The sequence below is a fragment of the Oculina patagonica genome, chromosome 1 (assembly GCF_052425735.1).
Source record: "Oculina patagonica isolate OP01 chromosome 1, crgOcupat, whole genome shotgun sequence".
NCBI lineage: Eukaryota > Metazoa > Cnidaria > Anthozoa > Scleractinia > Oculinidae > Oculina > Oculina patagonica.
Genome location: NC_135758.1, coordinates 36,327,806 through 36,341,826, shown reverse-complemented (window position 1 = coordinate 36,341,826; position 14,021 = coordinate 36,327,806). Strand labels below are relative to the sequence as shown.

Genomic DNA, 14,021 nt, shown 5'->3' with positions numbered 1-14,021 from the left:
AATTAGGTAGTTACTTCATCAGTCATGTGATTTTGGTTGAAATAGCACGTGACAGGAGTGGACTATACACGTGAACTGGAAATGCTACAACTCACAACTGTACCATGTGACTAGTTTTAGCCAATGAGAGGGCGTATATTTTTAATCTTGTGGGTTCTAGCATTCACCAAAGTGTCCCATAGATACCATTAACAAGTTAGCATACATGACTGACTCAAGTGGCTGATTTTTTCGTGCAAGTGAAGACACAAATTTTAATCAAAACGTAAGTAATGTTTGAGTTATGCAAGACCTTTCTTCTTAAAATCTGTAGCTTGTAAAGGGGCATTACTTAACGAGCTTTCCGTTAATGCACTCGTGGTGTGTTCACAAAGGAACGAAGTGCCTTTTATCTTTAACCGAGTTTTTTCACACCCCGAATCTCCTCTGTTCTGGAACGGGCGCGTGTTGTGCGATTTCCCCGCCAAAAATGCCTGTAGGGAGTTGTCAAGGTATTATTCAGGTCAGGTGTAGTTTACAAACACGTCCACAGCGAATGAACTAATGCAAACAGAGGTATAACACATGAATAATTCATATTATTTTAATTTCTCTTTTTTCCGCGTTGTTATTCACGGCTTCTATTGACGGTCCAACTGAGCCAGCGGCACACATCAATCAATACTTAGCTACCTTCCGGGATGTGGTAGGGGTGGGGGTGGGGGTGGGGTGTTTCTATCAACAGTTCATCAAATTGTTGCTGCTTATGTTTCTTTTCGGACGTTAGTTTGAATAGGGGTGAAACCGCTCTACTGGTATTACCGTACTACAAAATATTAAAAAAAATCATCAATGGTATGTGAAAAACGCAAGGTATTTGCCAGGTCTCCTCATCGTGCACAAGATTGGGTTTCCCACTGTGCCGGAAATAGAATACAAATAATATTCCGTCATCTTCCACAATCCCTTTGTACCCTGCTATCTTCTGTTAATCGATTTCATTGGTCACGTTTTTGTCATTGTGGCACGCGTATAACACCTATGATTCCAAGCTGAAAAGTATGTTGCGTTGAGTGGATTAAGAAACTCGTTGACCGGATACCGATTAAACCCGACACGTGATAATGCGATTAACGCATTTTAAAATCACTTTAATGTAGGGTTGAAAAGTTCGCAACCGCACGTCGTAACCGCACTTCGAGTGATCATGCTACCTACCACATACTGCACGAATTAAACACAATCGCTTAGGATCTACGGTAAATCTTGTCCTTACAAAAATCAAGTCGATTAGAGCAGGAAACTTCAAGTTATTCACTGAATTAATAGGTTTAAACGTCATATTTCATAACATATCACGATTAGCCATGTACCGTTTCCATGGAAACTTTAGCAGGTTTATTCACAATGATGCCTCGGGTTAAATTTCTGCTCAAAAATGAGCACCTCAGGGTTAAAGTTTCCTAAGAAAACGAGCACCTTAGGGTTAAGTTCCCGCTGAAAACGAGCACCTCAGGTCTATATTAACAGCTATCACAAAACTTGTCCGAAAGTATTGAAGGGTTATAGCGCATTGAAGGTTTCAATCCTTCGCCGAAAAGTAGAAAGTAAGTGATCAGAGTACACTTTAGAATTCCTCGTAAAGCAGAACTACTTTTCCGGCTCTGAATATCAATGTGAATGGACGTTTTCATTCCATGCCAGGATTTATTCGTGGAGTTTTTCTTAGACGGCAACCGGTCAGATCGCTTTATCTGCTTGAGCAAAACGCACGTTACATCATTTCAAAAAAGACAGTTGCGCTTCTCGGTCCATCCCGTGCAACGATTAACGAACGGGAAAGACAACTCGAAAGTATATTTGTCTCATTAGCATATCCGCTTCGCTTTCTGATCGAGCTACAAAAAAATCAATTCCGGATATTGAAAGTGCATGGTACAAATAACTTAAGCTATAAATTTGAGTCCGATGTATTGAACAATTTTTCTGTGACGCAGGTTTGAAAACTTGATATTTGACAAAGAATGTATGTGCTCATTAGCGCTTTTGCCACCCAGAAATTTTGCAGTTTTTGAACGCTTTTATCTCCTTGAATATTGCACGCAAAGATCTTAAAATTTCGCCGATAATTAAGTTTTACAAGCTCTTGATATATCTAGAGTCACTCTGTGTATAGCATGATGCGTTCTATAAGAAAAGTCGTATGTTAATAAGGCAAAATGTAAACAATGACGTCGGCAAAGATCGCCCTATTTTCGACACCGGTGTTCCATGTCTGTACTGGTCTCAGATCTGTCATCTAGTCAATACTATTACTAATAGTACCAAGTCGACATACCCTTAAAAAAAAACATTGTAGAATAATAATGCTGCCGTAGTCTCCAGCAACTCGTTTTGTACGCTTCGTAAATCCCAAAGAATGCAAGAAAACCTGCATGGGTTTAATTTCAATGGAAGTTCCCTGTTGAACTCGGTGAGTCTAATTTGCTATTCTATGCCAAGTAGAGAGTCCACTAAAGCTACTTTAATGAGAAATTATTCGAATTCTCTTCAGATCAATCTCTCCGGTTTCAACTCCTCTGATATTTTTAGTTGCACTAATTACTCGGTCAATTTTTTTCGTAAAGAATGTTCTAGAACAGAAGACCAGAATAGAGGACACATCAAGTTTGTTAGCCGATCTATGGTCCATTCGGTCGATGGAGTTATGCTCGGTATGTTTTCTTTAGTACTCATCCCGTCTATAGCTCTTCTACGAAGGAAATGAGATATTAAACGATACACAGGCCAGTGGCTTTCAGGAGTTGAGCGAGCCCCTTAATAAACTGGAACTTGGGATGTCCTAAAAACCAAAAAGTTTTTAAATGCTTCAGTTTGCGTCACAATCAGGCCTCACAGCATTCTTTCTCAGTAAGCTGTTTTCCAATCGTCATCCCGGATCCCTGTTTTGCAGTTGCCGCGGAGCGTAAGTTTCATTGATCCTGCGCGCAGTTTAAAACTAAAATTGTTCGTATAAACAAGATAATCTTTAAAGTGAGAACACAAAAATAGCTACTGCTAACAGCACTTGTTATTTTAGCCACATGCACGGCAGTCAACGTTTGTTGATTTTTTAAAATGATTGCACGCACCCTGGGTATTTCGTTTTACCAATTTTCTTAGTTAAAGTCATCAGTCAACGTTCGACTGATGCACGAAGTAAACCTGGGAGAAAACTACGCATGAGTTTTTCAACTCAGAAGAGCTCTTTACACTTGACGTTAAGGTCCCACGGTTTTGCCAGCTTCTGTGCTCGCATATTTTGCGGTATTAGTGTAACAGTTCTCTTTGATTAAATTGATTTAATTTTAGAAGTTTTCTCATTTCGGATTATATTTATCTCAGGCATACAACTGATCCCACAGCAGGGAAAGGAAATTGTTTAGCTTTGTTGTAATCTCACCCTGCTAAATTCCTGACCTTTATTTGCAGTTGAACTTGTATCGAAAACAGGGGTTGCCAGTTTTGGCTAGGAACAGCCACCTTAGTATTGTGGTAGTTTTTCTATTGAAAGATCTTAGTCCATGTTACAGTTTACGACTGAAATTCTGGTCAAGTTTTCGCACGAAGGGGTTAATTTTACTTGAAAAGGGTTTTTTTAGCATGGCATGCGCATTAAATAGTATATACTTAGGCTAAGCATCACTGGCAATCCAAGATTTAAATACTGTAAGATTCTGTTTAAAAGCCCTTGACTTACATTTATTTTTATTTAAAAGGCATTCTTTTAGTAGGATTATTTTTAGTTGGATTTATTTTTGATGACAAGGAGGTATTTTGCGTTTCAAAACTTGTTGGGTTTTTCATATGAATTCATTTTCATATCAACTTGGTTTTGCACGAAGACTCGTTTTGAAACAGAGGCAAAAGGTGACTCGGATTTGGCCCAACTGGGCGTACGAAAAATTTAGGTGCATATAATATCGAATGCAGATTGGTTGTAAAACTGTAAATCAGAATTCTTTAAACATAACGCATGCGTATGAAAACCATACAAAAGTCTTTTTTGGCTTTTATTCGAAGCGACTTATTATCGGAAGAATGTTCACTTCTCTGTTTTTTGTCTGGCCTCGAGTGTGTGGGGGGGATGGGGAGGGGAGGAATGGTAGGTACGGTGGGAGCGATCGAAGGGAAGGAGATGGTTCGTAATGTTTGTTGATTCATAGATGAGTCATTACCACTTGGACAGTCAAAACCAAATCTATACTAGAGCGGTTTTCACTTGAGTGTCAAAAGTAAATTGCGTTTGCTTTGGTTTTGAATTACTACGCTCAGTGATTGGTTTTAAAATCTCGCGCCACTTTCTCAGCCAATCAGAACTAAAACCAAAACCAATCGTGACTCGCTCGCGCACGTTTTCCCGCGCTCCGTGCCGGTTACATGTTTTTTGCTTCGAGTTTGATTGGTTGACTGGATTGTCCGTGTCTTTTGTGATTGGCCGAAGTAATTACATTGGTTTTGGTTTTACGACACTCAATTGAAAACTGCTCTAAGTAGTAACCAAGTCTATACAGTATTTATACTGAGTAGTAAGCGTGGGTTTTCTTTCTCTTGAGTGTCAAAAGCAATTCGCGTTTGCTTTGGATTTTGCATTTCTACGCGTAGTGTTTGGCTTCTGTCACTTCCTCATCCAATCTGGACAATCTGCAGAAGTAAAACGGAACACAAAAAGATGGCGACTGGTACATTTACACATAATTCTTAGCACACAAAAAACCTAAAGACACTTACAGAAACGAACGTAAAAGTTCTAAAAACTTCAAACTTGGCATAAGCATTGTTGTTAGTACAGGGACAAATTTCAGAAAAAATATGTTTTTTTATGTTTCTTTTTACAATAACTGAGCGAATACTCGCGCACTGATTGACTAATTTTCATTGTCAATAAGAGGACAGACGCATTAAACTCATCGCTGACGCAATCAGCGAAGGTTTTGTCAAACTTTTTAGCAGTGATTTAGCGCTGTATTCTTGATGAGGCGAGAATTATTCCACAAAACAAGTAGTCTTCAATGAGGAAATCATCTAAAATGTATCGGTTAAAACTTAAGAAACTATTGCAACCTTTTTATGCGTCTGTCCTGTTATTGATGATAAATTGCGTCATAACATTGTCAAAGTTTGTTGTAGATTCACTCGCCTAGGCCTAGCGGCTCGTGGATCTACAACACTTTGACAATGTTATGACGCAATTTATCATCAATAACAGGACAGACGCATAAAAAACTGATGTCAATTTGTTAAATTGACTGTGTTGGGGTTGCAAGGTATTGTGGTAAAATGTACAGCCGCACACGCAATCTTTTTAAGTGATTGGTTCACTGGATTATTAGCTTCCTTTGTGATTACCCAGAGCAATGTTTTAGGACATTTTATTGAAAACTGCCCTTTACCTCAGTAGTAACTTGAGGTTACACGTCGGCGCGAAGGTATGAATTTTATTTTGGTGTGGTAAAAAAGTATTTCACGAACAAGCGCGGCGAATGAGTAAAACATTGCTTTCACCATGAAATAATAATGTAATTTTCTTTTCATTATGAAGCCAAAAAGCCCGTAAAAGTGAAAAGAATTGAAACAAAGGTGAGAAATGACGTCAACGATATCAGCACTAGCGGGGATAAACTGCGGGGATATCGAAATATGTCACTAGGGTCCCGGATGTAGCTCCATGTGAATTTTGTATAAAGTGGACTATTCCCAGTCCACTCGTCATTGCGTGATTCAGTGTAAAAAAGTTGTTTTTAACTTACAATTAAAAATGACCCACTTCCTTGTAAAAACAAATCTGATTGTAATTACAGACATACAACGCCCAATGCGGCGACTTATCTCCGTTGTAGCACGCGCCCGTCTTACGCCGGTTGGTTTTTGTCTCAATTATGCGGATGTTGTCGTCGTTATAGTTCTAAAATGTTCTTCAATCAGTACATTTTATTTTCGGTGAAATTTATTGCAATCGAGATTTTGTTTGGCCGCATACAAATGCACTCAGTCAAACATTAGGGTTGCATTCGATAAATAATTTATAAATGTACATTGCATCTGTCAGTTTTCAGTTTTCAATTTCACTTTCAATGTGTAAAAAAACTTCTTGCACTTTCGCTGTGTAAAAAAACTTCCTGCTTCCCTTCTTTTAAGTGAGCTATTAATCCCGGATATGCGCGGGCGGGCGACTGAATCATGTCTAATTTTTGATGACAGATTTTCACCGCAAAGTAAACAAATTCTGGCAAAACTTTTCCAAGTGCGACCCATACCTAATTCTTTGAATTTCTAACGGAAGCCGCGTGTCATCTTTATGATGTACTGATAATCGCATATCTTTATCACATGCTAACGATTAAGTAATACCTTGTATATTCACCATGGCTTGCTAGATAGCACCGTGCACAACTCGCTTAGCAGACGAACGGTGATATATGAAGGTAAGTAAATTCAAAGAAGCTTGTAAAATCAAGGCGTTAAGATAATATAATATATTTGAGTATAATTCGGTTCGCTGCGACGAGCGCAAGTGTCGCTGACTATACCGTTCTGAGTTGTGTTGAGCTAAGGTTAGGTGAAACGGGAGGAAAATGCAAAACGTAGTAATAGTCACACTGTATTCAATCGAATGTTACTGAGAGATTTCAACATAAACACCCGGGCATAAGAACAACGTGTATATGAGACCGTATGAGCTCAAGATAGCTCAGGATATGAGCGGTTAGGTAATTGGGATTCTGAAACTGGCCATTATCAAATAAAAGATAGACGAATCAAAGAGATCAAAGCTGCCTATCTGACATATCGATACTGACTACTGTATGTGACGACGCTAAACAATTGCTTTTTGTAAAACGACTAGCAATGCGACCTATATAACAAACCTGAGAAATTATAGTTACCGAATTCATTTTTGGGGCAACGCACCGTTTTACGAAGAATATACGATATTTGTCAAGCTTTGTCAACTCGACTGATGATTCGATTTAAATGCCTCCAGCTTGATATCTTTATTTCATTTTAACCGCACTACAAACGGAAGGATAGCCAGCAATATCAGTGGATGTCAGTACACTGAAACAACGATGACTTAATGAGTAACAAACTCTGAGAAATCCTAACTTTCCTCATAAGCAATGATTCTTAACCAGAATGTCATTTACAAGGACGGTTTGTTGTGCAAGTGTACAGAACATGTTTTTAATCTTTGAACACAGATCGCAATGATAAGCGATTGGGGATTGTTTGAAACGAAAGATCATCCAAGTCCGGCGATGAATTTCATTACTGCTGGGTCATCGAGATCTCATGTCCATGCACGGACTCTCCTAACCTTCGTATTTCAGGCATCCATCTTTGACACCCATTTCTGCAAGGAATTTCACTACTTTAAGTCTGTTATTTTCTGCAGCATGCTGAACAGCGATTCGATCTACATTTGTGCCTGCTTTTTAACATTTTGTATAGAACTTTTTAAGAACTTTAACAACATCGTCATGCCCACTTTCAGCTGCTACCTAAATTGTATTCCCCTCTAATAGGCACCATTGAATATCGAAATGAAAGCCCTGATTGTTGTCAAGGGGGCACAGAACAACTCTGCATGTATATACCTGATTGAAGAAACGTTGACCCGTCAAAAGCTCAAACCATGAACGATAAGACCGAATGGGATTAAGGGTAGACAGCATTGGTAAGCTTAGTACTATTCCATTTATTTATAATCAAGGCAATATTTTCTTTAAGAGCTTTAAAAGCATGTTTTATGCAATCTGTCGTATGATAATTTTCATTCTGTCACAGAAGACGATTACTTTTTCCTATTTCCCAGTAAACATTTGGGTCGCATAGTTTATCGTTTAGGCTTTTCAAGGGTCAACGTTTCTTCAATCAGGTGTATGTATATTCAGGACAATAAACAAAGGCTGAAACCACCTTTTGCTTGCTGTAAGATCTCAGTTCCGCTTCATTCTTGAGCTGTTTCCACGGTATATTGTAACAAAGATCAGAAAGCTGTTAAATCCCAGATCCCTTGACAAAAGTGAACTGAAAGAGTTTGCAGTGAGGAGCAAAGACAGCAAAAGGAGAGACGATAATTTTAATCGATATATTTTCCTTCAAACGGACTGTAGGGGAAGTTATTGTAGCCGCTGGAAGTCCTAAAAGCTATTAAATTTTGGGTGCGTCTCAGTGATATTTGGAAAGAGCACAAGCAATAGGAAACGTTATCTTGAAAATGTGAAACTGGAATTTTTATGTTAAGATCATAATGATCATTATTTTACACGGATTATCCGCAAATGGGTCAATTTAAACTTACCCAGTATCGCGTTTCTACCCAAGATCCGAGATTATGCATGACAAAACATCATATAATTATGATCAGAGTTTTAGCTTACCCGTTTTGAAACTGCTGAATTGCCACATTCATTTATAATTGTTCTTACTCTCTGGGTCGGACTGGGTTTTGTTTTCTGCCCTGTTCTTGACTGTAACGATTATTTCCACTAAACAAGGGACACAGTAGTCCCAAAAGGTCAGTGGACTTGAAACTTTCTTTCATTACAGCGGTGCTAATGATAACAATAAAGCATTTATATAGCGCTTTTTCCGTATTTATATGATCAAATGAACTGTACACACACTGCAATCTACTACACACAAAGACCAGACCACAACACCGGGAGCTTCGTGCCCTACTCTTTGCGAATAGCATGTGGGTTCTTCAACGTCCCCTGCTACAATACTGAGGATACAGGAGACGGGACCTTCTGTTTATCGTCCTTTTCCGAAAAGACTAGAATGTCTAACCTTTTGCAGATGTAATTACAAAGGCAGCACATTCTCCTTAGTTATCTGTGACCCTGAGTGTTGGTCCGGTCTGGGGTTCGAACCCTCGACCTCCCGAACAGCAGTCCGCACTCTACAAACTAAGCTAACCGGCTACACAGTTTTAAACCATACTATCATCTAATTTGCTCTGTTCTGCTGACTTTACACCTTCAGTTTCTGGGCCGACCAAAAGGTTGTGGTGTAACGGTATCCAAGGGTTTTAAGTCTTGGTTGCATATAATATACAAGCTTTTTGCATTCAAATTATATATCATATTAGGTATTAGGCGTATCTTGGGAGATAACAGATATAAAGTTAAAGGATTAAAACCCATTTCTTTTATCCTTAATCTAAAGCATCTCGGTGTTCTAATGCCGGTTATTTTTACAGTTCTGTTGGTATATCATTTCACGAGTTTTAAATCGGATCAAGTCTTCAGTAAATTGATATTTTAAGTTTAAGTGTATTTATAGCAGAAACCATTTTCTGTATTCAATGTTCAAACGACATGAACTGACAGTCCTGGTAAAGTGATAACTTCCTTTAGTTGCAAGGCTTTTATCTGGTTTTCGTATGAAAACCATCGCAGGACCATAAATAGGAATAAATTTAGACTGTCTCGGATGTATCATTGTCAAATCTTTGAGTTTTGTGTATACGTGCACAGAACATTGGAACTAGTAGTTTGTCTATAACTGTTGGTGTATTTATTACTAATCGGTTTAACCGTATTAAGTCGACTCAAAAACAAAACAGATTTTCTATGCCACTCGAACTGATATGACTTTCTTAGATAAGTAACCTTTATAGACTTGTTTAATCCAGGACACTGAGCCAGGGGCGGGCAGGTCAGCTGATAGCGGAAAGCCAAGCTATGTGTGCCTTAAAATTTTATAGCATCGATTTTGCTGCTCTGTCTGGGATTTTAAGACGGGCCGTTACCCCCTCTGTATCGTATCACGCGATCGAAGGGGATGCTTGCCTAGGGGAGGGGGGTACTCGGGATTTCAAGTGACGGAGATGATCGAAAAAGGGCAAAAAAAAAAAAAAAACAAGACCCAAAAAAATCCCCAAGGCTTCAACAAAATCCAAAACAATCTCTAGACAAAAAATAAACCACCAAAAAATCAACGGGAAAATACATTTGTTTGTACACTGAAGGGTACCAAAATCCACACTGTTGGGCGTGGCCCAAGTTCTTTTTCACCGCTAAGAAACACTAATGTAGACTCTCTTAGTAATGAGTGATCACTGACAGTAGGTGACAAAGAGTCACGTTCCAGAGAAAAATAAATTCTTAGATGTTAATTTCAATTCTTGAGAACTAGTTCCTGTTTATTTGCGGTTTACAACACATAACGAGAGCCTGGTTCACACTAGCGACAAAACAACAAAGCAGCAAGGTCACCAAACCGCAAGACAAATCAAGGTAATGTTTTTTGTGTCCTGTGTGAATAACATAACATAACAACAGCAGGAACGTAAGTTAATAAGCATAAAGACATAAGGGAATTTCTTTTCTTTATATTTTATGTCTTGTCGCTAGTTCGAACTACCTAGGCTCATGTGGTACCATAATTAGTAGCAACTGAATAAAGTTTGATTGAAACACCTTCGCAGGTACCAAACACCATTTTAAACCCCTGAAAGCCCCGACGGGCATCCCCGTTAGTCCCTTCTATCTCCTCCCTCTCCTTGATTCTTCTTCCTACTCAAAAGAAAAGCTATTTTAACTGCGAGAACCCTTTGGATTATACGGTGATGGACGGTAATGCGAGCAAATCGACTAAGCGTGTTTCGCACTATGAGGGCTGAGATCCATGCAGGGACAGCTGAGTAATCGACCCCAAGGGTGACTGCATACCTGCGGTCTATATAACATGTACAAGCTTTTTTGGCGTTGAGACAAGTTTTAAGCTTTTTTGTCAACCTTATCCTTGACACTAATGCAACCTTTTACAAATGAGACTTCCTTCAGATAATCTCATAATATTTTAGTCTAGATTGGCTACGCATTTGTGAGGTAAAACCTTGAGACCATATTAGGTAGTTTCAGGCACTTTAGGCCGAATATAAATTGGCATACCTCACAAGACAAAAAAAATATATCTGCAGTTGCTGTCATCCAGGATTTTGTGCAGAGTTCAACTCTACTCCAGGGGTACGTAATGCACATTTTGTTGAAGAGAATCGCATAGCAATCCGTGAATGTTAAACTGTGGTGCTTGCCAAATGAGGATCATTGAGGTTTATGACCAGTCTGTATTACTTAGAGTTACAACATAGATTAGTGGGTATTTTTACAAAACATACGAGAGCTCAGAAGCGGGTTAGACTACCGTCCGGGTTGAATAGGTGTCTTGTTCACAAGCAGCAGTTCTTTTCCCTAGATTCCTAGATCTAAAATCGTTCCCCGTCTGACCCGTCTTTAAACTCACAAAAGTTTCAAGTCTATCGGCAAATGAACTCGATGCATCTGGTATCAATTAATGTCTTTGCCTAAAAACGCTTAAATTGAGAACACGTCAATGAACATTGAACTGAATCGTGACCTTGCAAAAAAACTTGCAAGTGTTAAGGTTACTTCTATCTTACTGCATACATAGTTTATTGTCTCGTCCTAACGGGGCTCTTTAGGTCAATTTTACAACACATAAAAAAATGAAAACTACAATAAATCACGACTATCTTGAATGTACTGACACACAAGCTTTGCTTCTTAATTAACTAACTCTCCTGAATGGTCCCTTAATCTGGAAAACTAGGGTAACAAAATGATAAGCTTTATTGCTGTAATCACAGGTTAGAGTGTCACCCTTACGTTTTCACCCTTACGTGTCGCCCTTACTTTTTCACCAAAGTTTAAACTGTACATAAAAGCTTCTTTTTGTTTCTAAAAGGTATTTTGGAGCCCTAAATGAGCATAGCTGGTCAGGGTAATGAAAAAGTTATCCCCCGTCTTGTCAAATAGGAATTAAGTGAACAGATAGGTAACAATGCTACCTTGCCCTAACCATGGGAGTAATTAACTGCAGGCTATACAACACTGAGTCAGCCTAAAAATCGCGTCATCGACTACTCTAATCCTGTGGAAGGCCTGGGACTCCTATCATCAGATCATCTCAGTTTGTCGATAAACTGTTGAATTATGACTAGACGTTATGGCTTTTAAATTCCTGATTTTGTTTTCCTTGTCGCCGAAATGTGAATTTGACCACTCCCAACGAATCACAAACAAATTACAAAGGACACAAACACAGCACGAAGGGCGGGAAAACGTGTCTGTGAACGAGTCAAAAATGACGCAAGTTTTTTTTTTCAAGCGGAGTAATGCAAAACCAAAGCAAACGCCAATTACTTTCGGTACTCAAGTGAAAATCGCTCTAAGGGGGGTTGGCAATGTTCTGGGACAGTCTTGATACAAGAATCCTCAGGACCAAGTGGAAATATTGGAGTGATAAATTGCAAATTCCTTTCGAGAAAGCTCCAGTAAACAAACCTATATATCACGAGTTAGAACCACTCAAAAACGCGGTTAGCACGCCCCACACTCTGCTAAAAGCCTTAATCATGTTAACCCATACTCACGTATTTTTGTGGTAAACAGGAAATCGTTTTTAATTCTTTTAAAGTCATTTATGTTACTTGATAGGAATTTTAAGTACGCCTCAGTCAGCTTACCAGAAGATGAGGGCAAAATACCAATTTAGAACACAATGTCTTGTCATTGAGAGGCTTTTGAGACAACTGCAATTACTTTCTACGTTTGAGTGCTGAACTCATTCATGTCATTGGGCAAGAAATCAAGGGAGGCCCATCAACTTCTGATGTTCTCCTCAGAGAATGAAAAAATTATAAACCAAAGCATGTGGTCTTGGTGACCTTGATGTACCTGAGGCAAATGTTTAGAAATGAGACTGAAAAGAACTGAAAAGAACTTAATAGTTACAAGTAATGGGAATAAAGATTGAAAGTAGGAAGGTGATTTAAAGGCTCCCCTCTTTTACCCGTTGTTCGACGATCTGTGATGGCGGTGCTCGCACAGCAAGATGTACGTGACCAGGAGCCCATCATCCTGACGTGACAAATGAATCCTACCAGACATTTCTAGGACATGTTGCGGGAAATATAAAATGTCGAACAAAGTGCTGGCACTTGAACTGCTGTACCTTTGCGGTATTTGGGTGTTCACTTTGTTTACCTTACTTTTTCCTGACCTTCTTTCGCTTTCTTTCCTTCTGCCATTCTTTCATCTCTGTTTTATTTTGCTTTCACTTGAGAAACAACTTAGTTTTCAAACGAGGCATTGCCGATTTTGCCTGCACTAAGGCGGAATGAGAAAAAAAAAATGCTCGAAAACCAATGTCTTTTTGGGAATGGGAAATAAAAACTATTGATGAAATCAAAATTTACCAAGAGGGAAATAACAACACTGACAAGGAAAAAAATAATGTCTTTGGCATCGGCGTTACAAAATCAATTTGAAGCCATTTTATTCTGAATACTTTGCATTCTAACATGTTCTAACTCGTACAAAGTTCGATTGAGACCACGTGACTCGGCAAGGAGATGATGTGGGTTTTCAACTTCGTGGGTGCTTTTCCTCCCCTGGTGGTTTATTTATAGATCACGTCACTGCCAAGAAAAATGTTAACGATAAAAGACGACATAATTAAAACAATTTCCGTGGGTGGTTGTTAATAAACTGAAGCGCGCGACAGTTCAGTACTGAAAGTGGCGATCACGCGTTTTGTGCTCTTAGAGACTTCCTTGTCACGCGAACAAACCTCTACCGGCGCGTGTTATCAGCGACTTATTTAGCAATGTGAAATATCCGGCTTTTTATTGAGGATGCGTGGCGATAACATTTTGCAATATGTCTTTGATCTATCAGCTTTCGATTTCCTTCGATTTGGCATAAAGCCTACAATTTCTTATCTAGGTCGAGAGTTCATGTATGTACTAATCCGCGAGAGGTAAAATCTTTCGGCACCCGAATCCCAACCTTAATAGTCTTATTTACAACTGATGTAAAAATAACAATAAAAAATAATGCAATCTAATGTCTTTTTCAGTTGCTTGAATCGACAAGGAGGGCGCTTATAAACAATTTTAAATGAGATAACCTTTTAACTTCACCCTCGATTGTGTTTGCAGCGTAAAACATGAGAATTGCCCTCTGTTT

General features: G+C 38.9%; 1 protein-coding gene across 2 annotated transcripts in view; it reads left to right on the top strand.

Moving 5' to 3' along the window:
- Nucleotides 1-215: 215 nt before the first annotated feature.
- The window catches only part of LOC144667105 (pappalysin-1-like), a 31,825-nt gene continuing 18,019 nt past the window's right edge, over nucleotides 216-14,021 (top strand). Inside the window, exon 1 of one of the 2 annotated variants that reach the window (XM_078528489.1) lies at nucleotides 216-265. The gene's annotated coding sequence lies outside the window, so the exon portion shown is untranslated. Of the gene's footprint in view, nucleotides 266-10,973; nucleotides 10,998-14,021 lie in introns of those variants that run through there. The other variant, XM_078528496.1, reaches the window with a different exon arrangement.